Genomic DNA, 12,109 nt, shown 5'->3' on the forward strand with positions numbered 1-12,109 from the left:
CAGCTGTCTTACCGGAGGCTAAGTCGGCGCCGGAAAGGCTTTCCTCCCCGGCCCTGGCGGTGCCGCGGGTGGAGGCCGGGAACCGGGGTGCCTTCCCTGAGTCCCTCTTGGTCCTCTGCGCAGGCGGTTGCCTCGTCGGAGGTCTAGCTGGCGCCTTTTCGGCGCCGTTCATTGGCCGCTTCGGCTCCGACCCAGCCCCTTTCCCCTGTGAGGCACGTGGTGGTGGAGGCCGACTCGGCATCCCTGGTGGACACTTCAGCGCCGATCGAGGACACACCGGTACCTGTGGCGGACTCCCCGGTGCCGTCCCGACGTCGGTGCGTCGACTCTTCTCCGGATGTCCCTTCCTCTCCAGAGGATTGTCGTCTCCTTGTCGCTTCTTCACCGGAGACTGGACGCCGTATTGTGGCTTGTTCCCCAGCAGCTTCCAGGGCAACATCTACGCCATCTCCGCGTCCATGGCCCCCAGACCATTCTGCACCTTGCAGGTGATTGCCCTGCCGGCTTCTCCGCCTTCTCCGGAGGCCCCTCAGGCCCCTAACTCATCCATGGGTCTTCCCTCCTACAGGGGCGGGCCGTTTCTTCCTCAAGCAGGGCGTGGGGACGCGCGGCTTAGTTTGCAACCTTCGCTCACTGAAGAGTTGCTCTCTCCCCCACGATGTCCTACAGAGGAGTGTGGCCTTTGTCCGGACCATCTCCACGGCCACCGGCATTTTGCAAATGGGCAACCCGGTTGCTCCGATCCCAACGGACCACTTGTTGGAGGTTCTCCACAAGGGCTCTGGTGGATGGGAGCCGCTGCTTCCATTTGAAGCTTCGCTCCACAACTCTCGCCTGGGGGCGTCCTGCTACGGGGGATCCAGTACCTCAGCCGCTCCTCCACTGCCACCATCCTGCCCCACACGATCCAGCCTGCCTTTCTTCCCACCCCTCTGCCCAGGGCCTTGTCCTGCAGGCTGCTTTGCCTTCCTTGCCTTCTGTGTTGCTCCCTCCGTCAGGGGAGGCCCGGTGGTTGGACTCCTGGGGGCGTAACATCTTTGCTTCCACTAGTGCTGCTCTGCGCGCTCAACACGCTTTGTGTGTTGGCCGGGGCTACCTCCGACCTATGGGATTCCGCACAGTCCCTTCTGTCTCGCACCTCCCACGACGGTGCCCGAGCTGAAATGCTGCGCCATGTGCTGGATGGTGGGGAGGTACCTGCGTTTATTCTCCGTTCAGCCTTTGATGTCTCTGATTCTCTCGCCCGCGCTATGGTGAGTTCTGTGGCCCTCCGCCGCCATGCTTGGTTGTGGGATAGTGTCTTTACGGAGAATATTCGGGAGCGTCTTGTTGACCTGCCTTTTGATGGGATGCTTTTATTTAACACCCACGTGGACTCCGCTATTCAATGACTCCTTGCAGGGCTCCGTCGTCTTCCCCCTCCGTAAGCTTCGGCTTGTCGGTCCTCCGGTGTCTTGAGGGAGATGTTCAGCCCACCTTTCTATTTGGGCCTAGTGTTTCGGTTGGCCCGTCTGTGTGCTGTGTGTGGCTTGGAATGCCTTTGGGGTCCTCACGTTGGCCCCTCTGTTCTTTTGGCTGCTGGTACAGCCCTTCAACTTATGGTGTGGGATTTTTGACTGTTCGTGCAACCGTATTGGTTCTCGGGTTGGGCCATAGGTGTATTTTTTGGTTGATTGGTAAGCCGCCTGTGGTGACGTCCACAGGTCGTTTATGTTCTTGACCTCTGCTGCGGGTTTCCCTAAGAGGTGTTCCCCTGTTTTGTTGTGGGACGTGGCATTCCCTAGGTGGGGTACTTGTAGGCTATTGTGTAGCCCTGTCCTAAGCTAGGCGGGTGTGGAGCTGCTCCAGGTTCTGTCCTGCTCAGGATCCGATGGTGTTTCCAACCTTCTTCTACAGGGCTCGCCTGTCGTGCATTTTGCCCTTTGTTCCTGCGGGATGTCTGCTTCTGTGCGTTTTGCTTTCCCTCTTCAACCTCTGGATCGACAGACCGCCTTTTGCCATGCCATCTAAGATGTAGTGGCTTTGTGTTTTTACCTTATTATCTGCCGTTTCGGCCTGCTCCTCTGCCTTGGATTCCAGGGGGTCTAGGATATTCCTGGCGTTCTCCTGTGTTTAGTTGATGGCTTTAGGTCTGTTCTACGTATTTCCCGCTTCTCAGGGGTTGCTTCGCCCCCCTAAACCCCCCCCCCCCCCGGCTGCTTAGGTTCCCCTCCTCTTTATCTTCTGGCCGGTCTCACTTCTCTTTGTGGGCCGGGTTGTGCCACTTGGGCGGTCCTTCTCTGGAGCTTGTCCTGTGGTTCCCTTGACTCTGTCTTCATCTTGCGCTCGGCTTGTTCTGGGCACACTACTTTATAGTATTTACCTGCTGCGCACGCCTGGTAGTTCTGGTCCACCTCCGTGGGCCTTGGCGTGTCCCCGTGTGCTCCTGTTCCTTGCTTTGCTGGAGTTTTGCGCCACTGTGTCTTCCTTTCCACGTATGAGCTTATCTGCTGTGGGGCCGTTCCTGTCTTGTCCGCTGCATCAGGGCTGATGCCCGTTCGGCTGTCCCCTTTGCTGTGTGTTCTCCTTAGGCGGGCTCTGCCTCCGTTCCACTTCTTCTCCTTGGATTTGCGGTGTTTCTTTCTTTCCTTTGTACTCGCTTGGTGCTGTCTATCCCTCTGGGTTTTCTGGCGGGCGCCCTTTGTCCTTCGGGTAGGCTTGTCGTATCCTGGCCTTCCCTTCTCCTTGTTCTTGCTTACTTCTGCTTGGTGGGGGCTGTGCCTTTCTTCCTGCCCCCATGACACTTCCCCCTATTGGGGCTCTGTGTTCTTCCAGGCTGGAGAGGTTCTCTCGCAGACCCTCCTCCCCTCTGGGTATGTCTAGGGTATCTAGTCTACGTTAAGGAATCTGCAGCTAGTAGTCTCTATCAGATGTACAAGTTACTTACCTTCGGTAACAATGTATCTGGTAGAGATGATTCTAGCCGCAGATTCCTTCACGGCCCACCCGTTCTGCGAGGACCCTTCTCCTTCTCCTGCACTTGCCTCCCTCCGGGTGGCTTTGTCTGCTGCGGGTGTCCTCTTTCGCTTCCTCCCTGGCAGGATGCTTCATTCTGTTTATTTTGTTCCGCTCCTTCTTTCCTGGTAATTGGACGGTAGGTTCATGTGTACTTCTGCATTCCTGCCCCCTGGTTATTCCAGTGTGGGGCCTACTCATGATCTTCTCCTTCTTACACCTCTGCAGTCCTCTGGGTTGGGGTCTCTTGGCTGGGCCTCAGCCCTTCGCTCTTTACCGGGGATGCGACATTCCTTGCTGGTGTTGTCTTGGGTGGTTCGTCTGTTCCGGACTTGTTGCCCTTCACTGTTATAGATTGGGGTTGCAGGTTTTCTGTCGTCTCCAACGACATTTTTCACATGTTTTTCTGTCTCCAAGGAGGTTGTCGCCTTCGCTTGTAGGGTTACTTCTCAGGGGGTGCTCTGCTGTTTCCCTTTCGTGCCTTTCAGTAATGCAGTGCTTGGCACTGTCAATGCTGGTGCTGTTCCTCACCATTCGCTTCTTTCCTTTCTGTTTCGCAGTTTTTTTTTCACACTGTTCCCATACTCTCACAGCTTTGTTGGTGATGGCTCCGCGTTGTGGCACGGAAAAGTTCTCCAAAGAAAACCAACGTCAGCGCGCCAGGTGGGTCCTATGTGACCTCGCTAACGTCACGCCCACGGACAACATCAGGGCGGAGTCGCGGGGTGCCACCCCCCGGTGCGCAGAGATGCTGTGGCAAACATTTCTGAATCCAGTCTCACGCCTGGGAATAATTCTAAGTTGAGGAATCTGCGGCTAGAATCGTCTCTACCAGATACATTGTTACCGAAGGTAAGTAGCTTGTACATTTAGACAGAATTTGAGAGTAAATAACGTTACAATAGTAGTTCAGTGATCAAGAACTATGGTGGTCCTGGGGTATTTTTGTTTTTTTTAACTATCCCAATTTAGCCATTAAATTATTAATAAATAATTATCATATATGAATGAAACCTCCTTGTGTCCTATCCTGTTAGCTGCTCAGGCTTTACTACACCTGATAATTAGCCCTTTTTTAAAAATAAAGTTTGGGACATTTGAACTTAAGCCTTCTAACATTTTCCCCACAAAAGATATCCAGGACAAATTTGTATATTTTTCACCACATTTTGGGGATTCTAAAAGTACCCAGGGTTTGAGGATTCCCCCTAAAGAGTTCTGAGAAAATAGCTAAAATATTCACATTTAAAAAAAAAAGTTTTTACATTAAGCAAGTGTTGTGCAAAAAAACTCATATTTTTTTTATAAAAATAGCATCAGCAAAATGTTTGCTGTGCAAAGATCACCATCTGCCCAACTTTTGAGAGCAAGAAGGGTTGTAAAATAATAAAACATTTTTTATTACAGATTTAGTATTTTTCTAACTAGTAGTCCGTTGTTCCTTTTGTGGTCCCATATTCTTGCAGTTTGTTGTGAAAACAGGTATGAAATTCATAGGTACGCCTGTAAAGTTATACGTTTCTGAAAACGAGATTGCAAATTTATATAGCTCGCTCATAGTGTTCCCAATGAAACTAATTGTTAAAATAAAAAATAATGCACAAAGGGAAAAAGAAAAGATGGTGGTGGAGAGGCTTACGGCCAGAGCTGGCAGCGTCTGCCCCATATTTGTTTTCTAATCTAATGGTCTTTCTGATCCCATTGGGGAGCAGAGTCTGGGTGAATAATAATCCTCCTCTTCCATCCTCCCTCTCCATCCTCCCTCATTCTCCTCCTCCATCCCCTCCTCATCCTCCTCCATCCCCTCCTCCCCTCCTCATCCATCCCCTCCTCATCCTCCTCCATCCCCTCCTCCCCTCCTCATTGTCCTCATTCCCCCTCCTCCTCTTCCTCCATCCCCTCCTCCCCCCTCCTCATCCTCCTCTTCCTGCCACTCCTCCATCCCCTCCTCCCCCTTCATCCTCCTCCCCCTCCCCCCTCATCCTCCTCCCCCATATCCTCCTCCCCCATATCCTCCTCCTCCCTCCTGATCCTCCTCCTCCCCACTCCTCCATCCCCAACCTTCTCCTCCGTCCCCTCCCGTCTCATCTTCCTCCATCCCCTCCTCATCCTCCCCTCCCTCCTCATCCTCCTCCATCCCCTCCTCCCCCTCCTCATCCTCCTCTTCCTGTCCCTCCTCATCCTCCTCCATCCCCTCCCCATCCTCCTCATCCTCCTCCTCTCCCCTCCTCATCCTCCTCCTCTCCCCTCCTCATCCTCCTCCTCTCCCCTCCCTCATCCCCATCCTCCCCCTCCTCCTCATCCTCCTCTTCCTGCCCCTCGTCATCCTCCTCCATCCCCTCCTCCCCATCCTCCTCCTCTCCCCTCCTCCTCCTCTCCCCTCCTCATCCTCCTCCTCTCCCCTCCTCATCCTCCTCCTCTCCCCTCCTCATCCTCATCCTCCTCCTCTCCCTCATCCCCATCCTCCTCCTCTCCCTCATCCCCATCCTCCTCCCCATCCTCCCCATCCTCCTCCTCCTCCATCCCCTCCTCCTCATCCTCCTCCTCCCCCCTCATCCATCCCCATCCTCTTCCTCCGTCCCATCTTCCCTCCTCATCCCTCCTCCCCCAGCCTCCTCCTCCCCCTCCTCATCCCCCTCCTCATCCTCCCCCTCCTCATCCTCCCCCTCCTCATCCTCCCCCTCCTCATCCTCCTACCTCCACCCCTTCCTCCATCCACATCCTCTTCCATCCTCATCCCTATCCTCCTCCCCATCCTAGGGTGACCAGACGTCCCCGTTTTGCCAGGACGGTCCCCGTTTTTGGGGAAGTGTCCCCGTGTCCCGACACTTTTCTCCAAGTGACTCAAATGTCCCTGTTATCAAACAGTGTCCCCATTAAACACAGAAATGTCCGTTTTTCATTGTTCCGGTTGAGCATGCGCGCGCACGCTCTCTTTGCACTGTTTACGGCATGTGTCGTCACTGAGGTGAGCGCTGTAGCAAGAAGGGAAATCCTTTCAAGAGAGACATTTTACACGCAGCGCCACCTACGTCATCGTGCCAGCCAAAGTTTCTTCTTTGGATAAAACAATATTTCTTCATCCTGTAGCTTGTATTCATAGTCATACAAACTTTTCAGTAGCCCTTATGCATACCGTGAAAGGATTAATGCATTGCTCATTGCATGTTTTATTCATAACCAATTGATGCATGCTTTGTGTTCTCCATATCAAAGCTATGACTTGACCTTTTGACTGACCTTTCAGATCACGGCAAACTGTTTATCTGGAAAGGACTTAAAAGAGCAGGGTTAACACCTGTGGGAGAGGCGAGCAGCGCTGCTCGAGCTTTTTGCTCAGGTCTTCACACTATTGCACTATGAGATGATACCAAAGGCTAGAGTGCACTATACATACCCCAATAAGGTAACATGACATCCCAGCAGTGACCACGCAAATGTGGGAGGACAGTGTGGTCGGCCAACCTTTGCCACCCTTAAGACCCTAAGGCAGTAATACCTGGAGAGAAGTTTTTTTTTTGTACATTGGTCCATGGCTGCCATTTGGCAATTTAGCATTCCGCAGTTTACCTCCCATGCTTTTCTGTCATGAGCAACTAAGCAACATTGGTGAGTTGTACTTTGTGGTGCTGACGTGCAGCTATAGAAACGAGCATTGATAAAGCTGGTAAATCTGGCGTTTGCTAGCCTGTGATGTTTTATTGATTTTTGGCAAATATATGCTATAGTCCTTAAAAGTGTAAATGTAATAAAAAGTACTAATGCTGCTGTGTGAAGGAGAGGGTTGCCAATAAAAGACCGCGGATTTGTTGTCTGTAATGGTTCAGCTCGGTCTGTGGAGGGAGTTGTAATTGTAGTCCTTTTTTCTATGTCTATGACAGCTGTCAAATAGTCCTACTTTTATGTCGATGGTTACTGCAAACCATAGTCCTACTTCTATGTCTATGACCTGTCCCCGTTTTTAGGTCTCGCCTGACCCAGCGCATGCGCTGGTCTGGCGAGACTTATTGAGAGGGCTCCAAAAAGTGCTACCAGGCCAGCCTAGAGCTACAGTGCATGTGTGCGGGCGCGCGCGCCGCGTTTTACCGCGATTACTTTCACTTTCGCGGCCGCACGGCCGCTTGGCATAGCCAACAGTTCTCGCTTTTGGGACCTTTATAAGTATTTAGTTATGCAACTGTTGCATGGCTAAACACTTATAAGGTCCGAAAGGCGAGACCTATTGGCTATGCCAATGCTTGTTTGTTTTTGTGGAGAGCAGAAAGACTGTTAGGCCCATTCTGCGCACCCAGTCGGGGGGAGGGGGGTGTTGGAAAGACTCGTTGGGCAGTTTTGAGGCTGGGGCACGCAGTGCTTGTGAGGTCCTTATCACCTCCAATGGTGATATCTGACTTCACTTTCTTTTCCTGTGATGTCAGCGCACTGTGCGTGTGACAGTACACAAAAACAAGAGAGACTCGGATTGCAAGAGAAGCTCTTCCCTCGCGTCCTAAGTCTCTTTTTAAAAGAGAAAATGCTTCAGGTGCTTGCCCCAATTTTTTTTCACCCTGCTGTGTTTTGGACGAGACGTTTACTTGCTCCGCACTGCCGAGTTAGTGCGGTGAACGTGCATGTCTCATCCACCGCCCTCAAGAGGTTAATGTCCTTGATGCTCATTTCTTCTAGTGAGCCAGATAAGGGGACAATGGTATCAGAAGAAGGTGATTTTGAAAGGATCATAAAAATAAGTGAAGTAGGAGTACCAAGACTGCATAACTTTGCTACGGTAAAATATATTAGCAAACAGACTGAGAGACTGAGTGCTGTCTCCACCGTGAATAAAATCCACTTTATTGGAATGCAGTCCTATTTCGTGATTACAAACTATAGTGTTTAGTTTGAGTGCGCTAATATTTGAAATAAATAGTCAGAGCAGTATGCGCAAAAAGTGATTGCACGAGAGCACAGAATTAAACTACAGGGAGGCTGGGATTACGAACCACTTTGATTCTGCAGCTTAGATCTTGCTCACTTAAAACAACTTGTGGATGTGGGTTATGATGGGGAGGCTCAGGGACTACTCTCATCAAAGAAATGTCACTGTGCTGTTGGATTTAACCCTGGGGATATATATATATATATATATATATATATATATATATACATACACACACACACACACACACGCTCGCACACCATACACATACCACACTCACTCACCACACACACTCACTCGCCACACACACTCACTCACCACACACACTCACTCACCACACACACTCACTCACCACACACACCACACGCACACAAACTCACCACACACTCTTCCTCACACCAGCTCTCTCTCTCACACACAACGTGGTTAGTTTGAAAATGATTATGTTTTAAGTACCCCTAACAATCTGCACGCCTCTCTCTTCCCACTATCCCTTAAGCACCCCTGTCCTACTTCTCATACTTTAACAAGATATGCCAGCCTGAATGCTGGAAAATTGAAGCTTTACACCCCCCTATCATACTGACCAAACTACGCCCCTGCTCTCACCATGCTCCGGACTTGCACCTCAGTTTCCCAAAGTTGTGTCCACCCAAGAAAGAAGGCTCTATAAAGTGGAGCATATTGGCTAGAATACTGCTTAGGAAGTATCTCAGTATAGCTGTCATCACAACTCAAGTCTGTGAAAAGCAGAATTCATGTTAAAGATCAATGCTACATATGGTTGTCATCTTATGGGATCATCATAAAGAAAAACGCACAAAAAGTGTTACTTTGGGGGCCAACTAAGTCAGTCCAACCTAAAAAGTTTTATATACCATACAATGGCAGTGTTTAGGAGCTTACCTTCTTTTATTGCTGGCCGAAAGGTGGACAGCACAGACTGATGGAGGACGAGCAGGGCCGGACTGGGAACAGCAACCAGCCCTGGCAGGTTACTGCTCGACCGGCCCTGGGAGCGGGAAGGTGGGGTGCTCGCAAAAAACACCGCTCCTGCTTTTCTTACAGGGGGCTGATATTGCAGCACTGCTCGAAACCGGCCCCCAGTAAGAAAAGTGCCCCCCGCGGGCACAAAACCGCCCCTCCCCCACTCCTCCGGCCCACCGGGGAAATGCCCGGTGCCCACTATGTCCAGTCCGGCTATGAGGACGAGCAACGCTGAGGGTGCATGGAAAAAATGTAAAGACTACACGGTTAGAGTCCGTGTCATAGCCCTTTTTAGGTTGAGCCTGGGCAGCGCATACACTGCTGCGGCATGCTGTTTTGGAGTATGAAATAGCCACGCCCATATTTGTCATTGGCTTGTGCCATTGACCTTTGTAAATGCTGGCTTCTGATTCGATAATAGGGTTGTTAGTCCCACCTTAGTATCGCTTTATCTTCATTTGAAACCTCCCATGAGTACTGACCCTTTTACTTCCATTGTTACACAGTATGTCTTTTTTAGTCTGTAAGCACTATTTTCTTGAATGAGTATCGCTTACTGCAGGCACGACATGCTTTCCTGCAATATTCAGCGCGCCATGCGTGCTTTAACTTTCTGAGCAACCGGAACATTGGCGGCCGCTTTTTTGAATAGGTATTGCATTTACAAGAGTTTGAGCTATTGCCATTGTAAATGACAATGCCTTTTATATAATTGTTAATTAGCAAAATAGATAAATAAAATGCATTGTCATTTACAGTGCCAATAGCTTAAACTTTCACAAATGCGAGAACTATTGCATTGCAAATGCTTGTGTTGTTATGGCGGGTGGGGGGTATGCAATGACAAGGCAAATGGGGGGCAGGTATATATCTGAAAGATTTTTTTTTTTAGTGCTATGATGTGCCCAGTGCTGACTGCGTCATAGCACTTTTTTTTTATAGTGGTTGGGGGGGCGCAATATGGACAGCAGAAGGGGCAAAGCCGCAACACTGAGTGAAAGAGTGAGCAGACATCATCAGAGGGGACAGGAGGGGCACGCAACAACAGGATCTCTTATGTCGAGCAGACAACCTGCCCACCATCTTCGAAGGCGAATACTTCGAATACGTCTACTATAACCTGATGGATCACCACTCCAGTGATTATAGCCTCTGTTGCCGCAGATGCATTAACTATCCACTGTTATTTGAACCTGTGGCCTGCTGTGTGATCACACAGCAGGCTCATTAGCCCACTCTGCTCAGTACTAACATTTGAAATTGTGTCACGAGGTTTATCACACAGATCTTGGTAGTAAGTGCATGCACTGCATACATGTTTGTGAACCTCATCAGTAACTATCTGTAGCAATAGTGAATTTCGTTTGTTGTACAGCAGGTAGTACACTCAGGACTCATCTCAGGACTGCAGAGGTTCGAGTCTCACAGAAATAATGTTTGACGCCACACAAGGTCTAATAGCAAAACGTAGACACGGTGGGTGAAGGAGGCAAGCAACAACACAGAAGGGGACAAAAGCTCATGGTAAAAGAGAGCAACAAGAAGGGCCAGGGAGAGAAGTACAAGTGAGAGACATCCCCTGTCTGCAAACAGATACACTCCTAATGGAGTGCTTCAACAAAAAGAAAAAATAAGATTAAAAAAACGCAAGCAATGCAAAGACACAAGTATTTGAGCCATGCTCCAGGGGAGAGTCAAACACGGGAAGAGGAAGTGAAGCCAGCACATGTGCACTGACCAAAGACAAACCAGCAACTGAGAGTGACAATGAAGCCAACCAACCGTAAGCAACGGGCAGACTTTAAGCACACTGTAAACTAGCAAAATGTGTTTTACTCGACAGTACTTATGCTGCCTCAGGCAAGAACCTAAAAACATCTATGCACCATCTTATTTCCACCCCGGGAGTGGCCCGTCCCTTCCGCTTAACCTCATCAATACGCCTCCTACATCTCCTCCAGTTACAGTGTGGTCCTCACTCTCCCCAACTCATGTAAATATCTGTAACTGCGCATGCAGGTTACGCATTCCTGTTACTACGCAGTGGCCCTCTGCTCCCTCCTACCGCCCCCTCACTCCAACTTTATGTTCTATCAACACCCACAAATAACTGGTTTGTTTACCTGTTGAGCACTAAATTTACATACAGTCAGAGCTGAAGAGATGCACCTAAGCAGAGGGTGTCACTGAAGTCTATGGCTAATCTACATCCAGTTCTATTTTAAAGGTTGAAAAAGTCAGAAATACTTCTCTTTATACCCAAGATTTCTGAGAGGTGAGAACTGCGACGTTAATGGAATGTGCCCTCCGACGGTGGATTTAATTGCATTTCTCCTTGTAACTAGTAGTCGTAGGACAGCTGCTTAGAAGGGGGATGGACAGGAGACATTCTGAAAGACGCTGATCCGATGTGTTGATTGTTTGTTTAGAGCCTTGTGCCACCACGAGGTCGAGGCTGAAGAATGTTTTTCTTTATTTTGAGCCTGTCATTCTTACTTAAGTGCAAGCATAATAAATTAGAAGCAAACAGCGAGCATATAAAGAGATGCTTGTGCGCGTGTTTTTCACGTGGTCTGAGAGAGGACGCCCTGCTCTCGTTTCTTAAAGTCTAAAGTCTCAGTGGGGCTCGCATGTGATAAACCTAAATGAGGGGTGTATCCAGGAGCGACTTTAACATTTACTTGGGTAATAAATAGTTGCTCAAATACCCATCCTAGCCGAGGCGAGACATTGTGTTCTTTCCTGTTCAATTTTGTTCCCGAGCGTGACCAACAAACAAAGCCAGACACCATCAAGGTGAGAGGATGGGACAGTTGCAGTGCAAGGTGGGAAAGCACAATTTCTGAACGAAATTCTTTTAAAAAAAAAATAACTATTGAAACATCATTAGATATATAGAAATCGTAACCATTTGGTTTTAGCTAAGGAAATCACAAAGGACTCAGCCTTTTGTCAACATTTGTGAGGGAACTTCAGCTAAAGTTTGCAGTTTCGCTCATTTTAAAATCGGCCTTTAAGTGGTTTTGAACTTCGTTGCAACCCAAACGTTTACATAAAAAGCACTGCTTGGTGACCCAACTACTTTTAGATGTAAGCACGGGTTGGGGGCGGGGCATACGTGTTGCGTTTTCTCAATGAGGAGCCCGTAGAAATACTTGGTTATTTCCAAGCATTTTTGGTAGAGAGAGCATTGTAGCGTAAATCGCAGATTAG

At 49.5% G+C, this 12,109-nt stretch overlaps 1 long non-coding RNA gene across 1 annotated transcript in view; it reads left to right on the forward strand.

The window, feature by feature from the left end:
- Positions 1–11,553: 11,553 nt before the first annotated feature.
- The window catches only part of LOC146855630 (uncharacterized), a 104,258-nt gene continuing 103,702 nt past the window's right edge, over positions 11,554–12,109 (forward strand). Inside the window, exon 1 of the long non-coding RNA XR_014980860.1 lies at positions 11,554–11,692. This is a non-coding gene — a long non-coding RNA (uncharacterized LOC146855630). The remainder of the gene's footprint in view (positions 11,693–12,109) is intronic.

This window comes from Triturus cristatus, chromosome 4_1 (genome assembly GCF_964204655.1).
Source record: "Triturus cristatus chromosome 4_1, aTriCri1.1, whole genome shotgun sequence".
Classification (NCBI taxonomy): domain Eukaryota; kingdom Metazoa; phylum Chordata; class Amphibia; order Caudata; family Salamandridae; genus Triturus; species Triturus cristatus.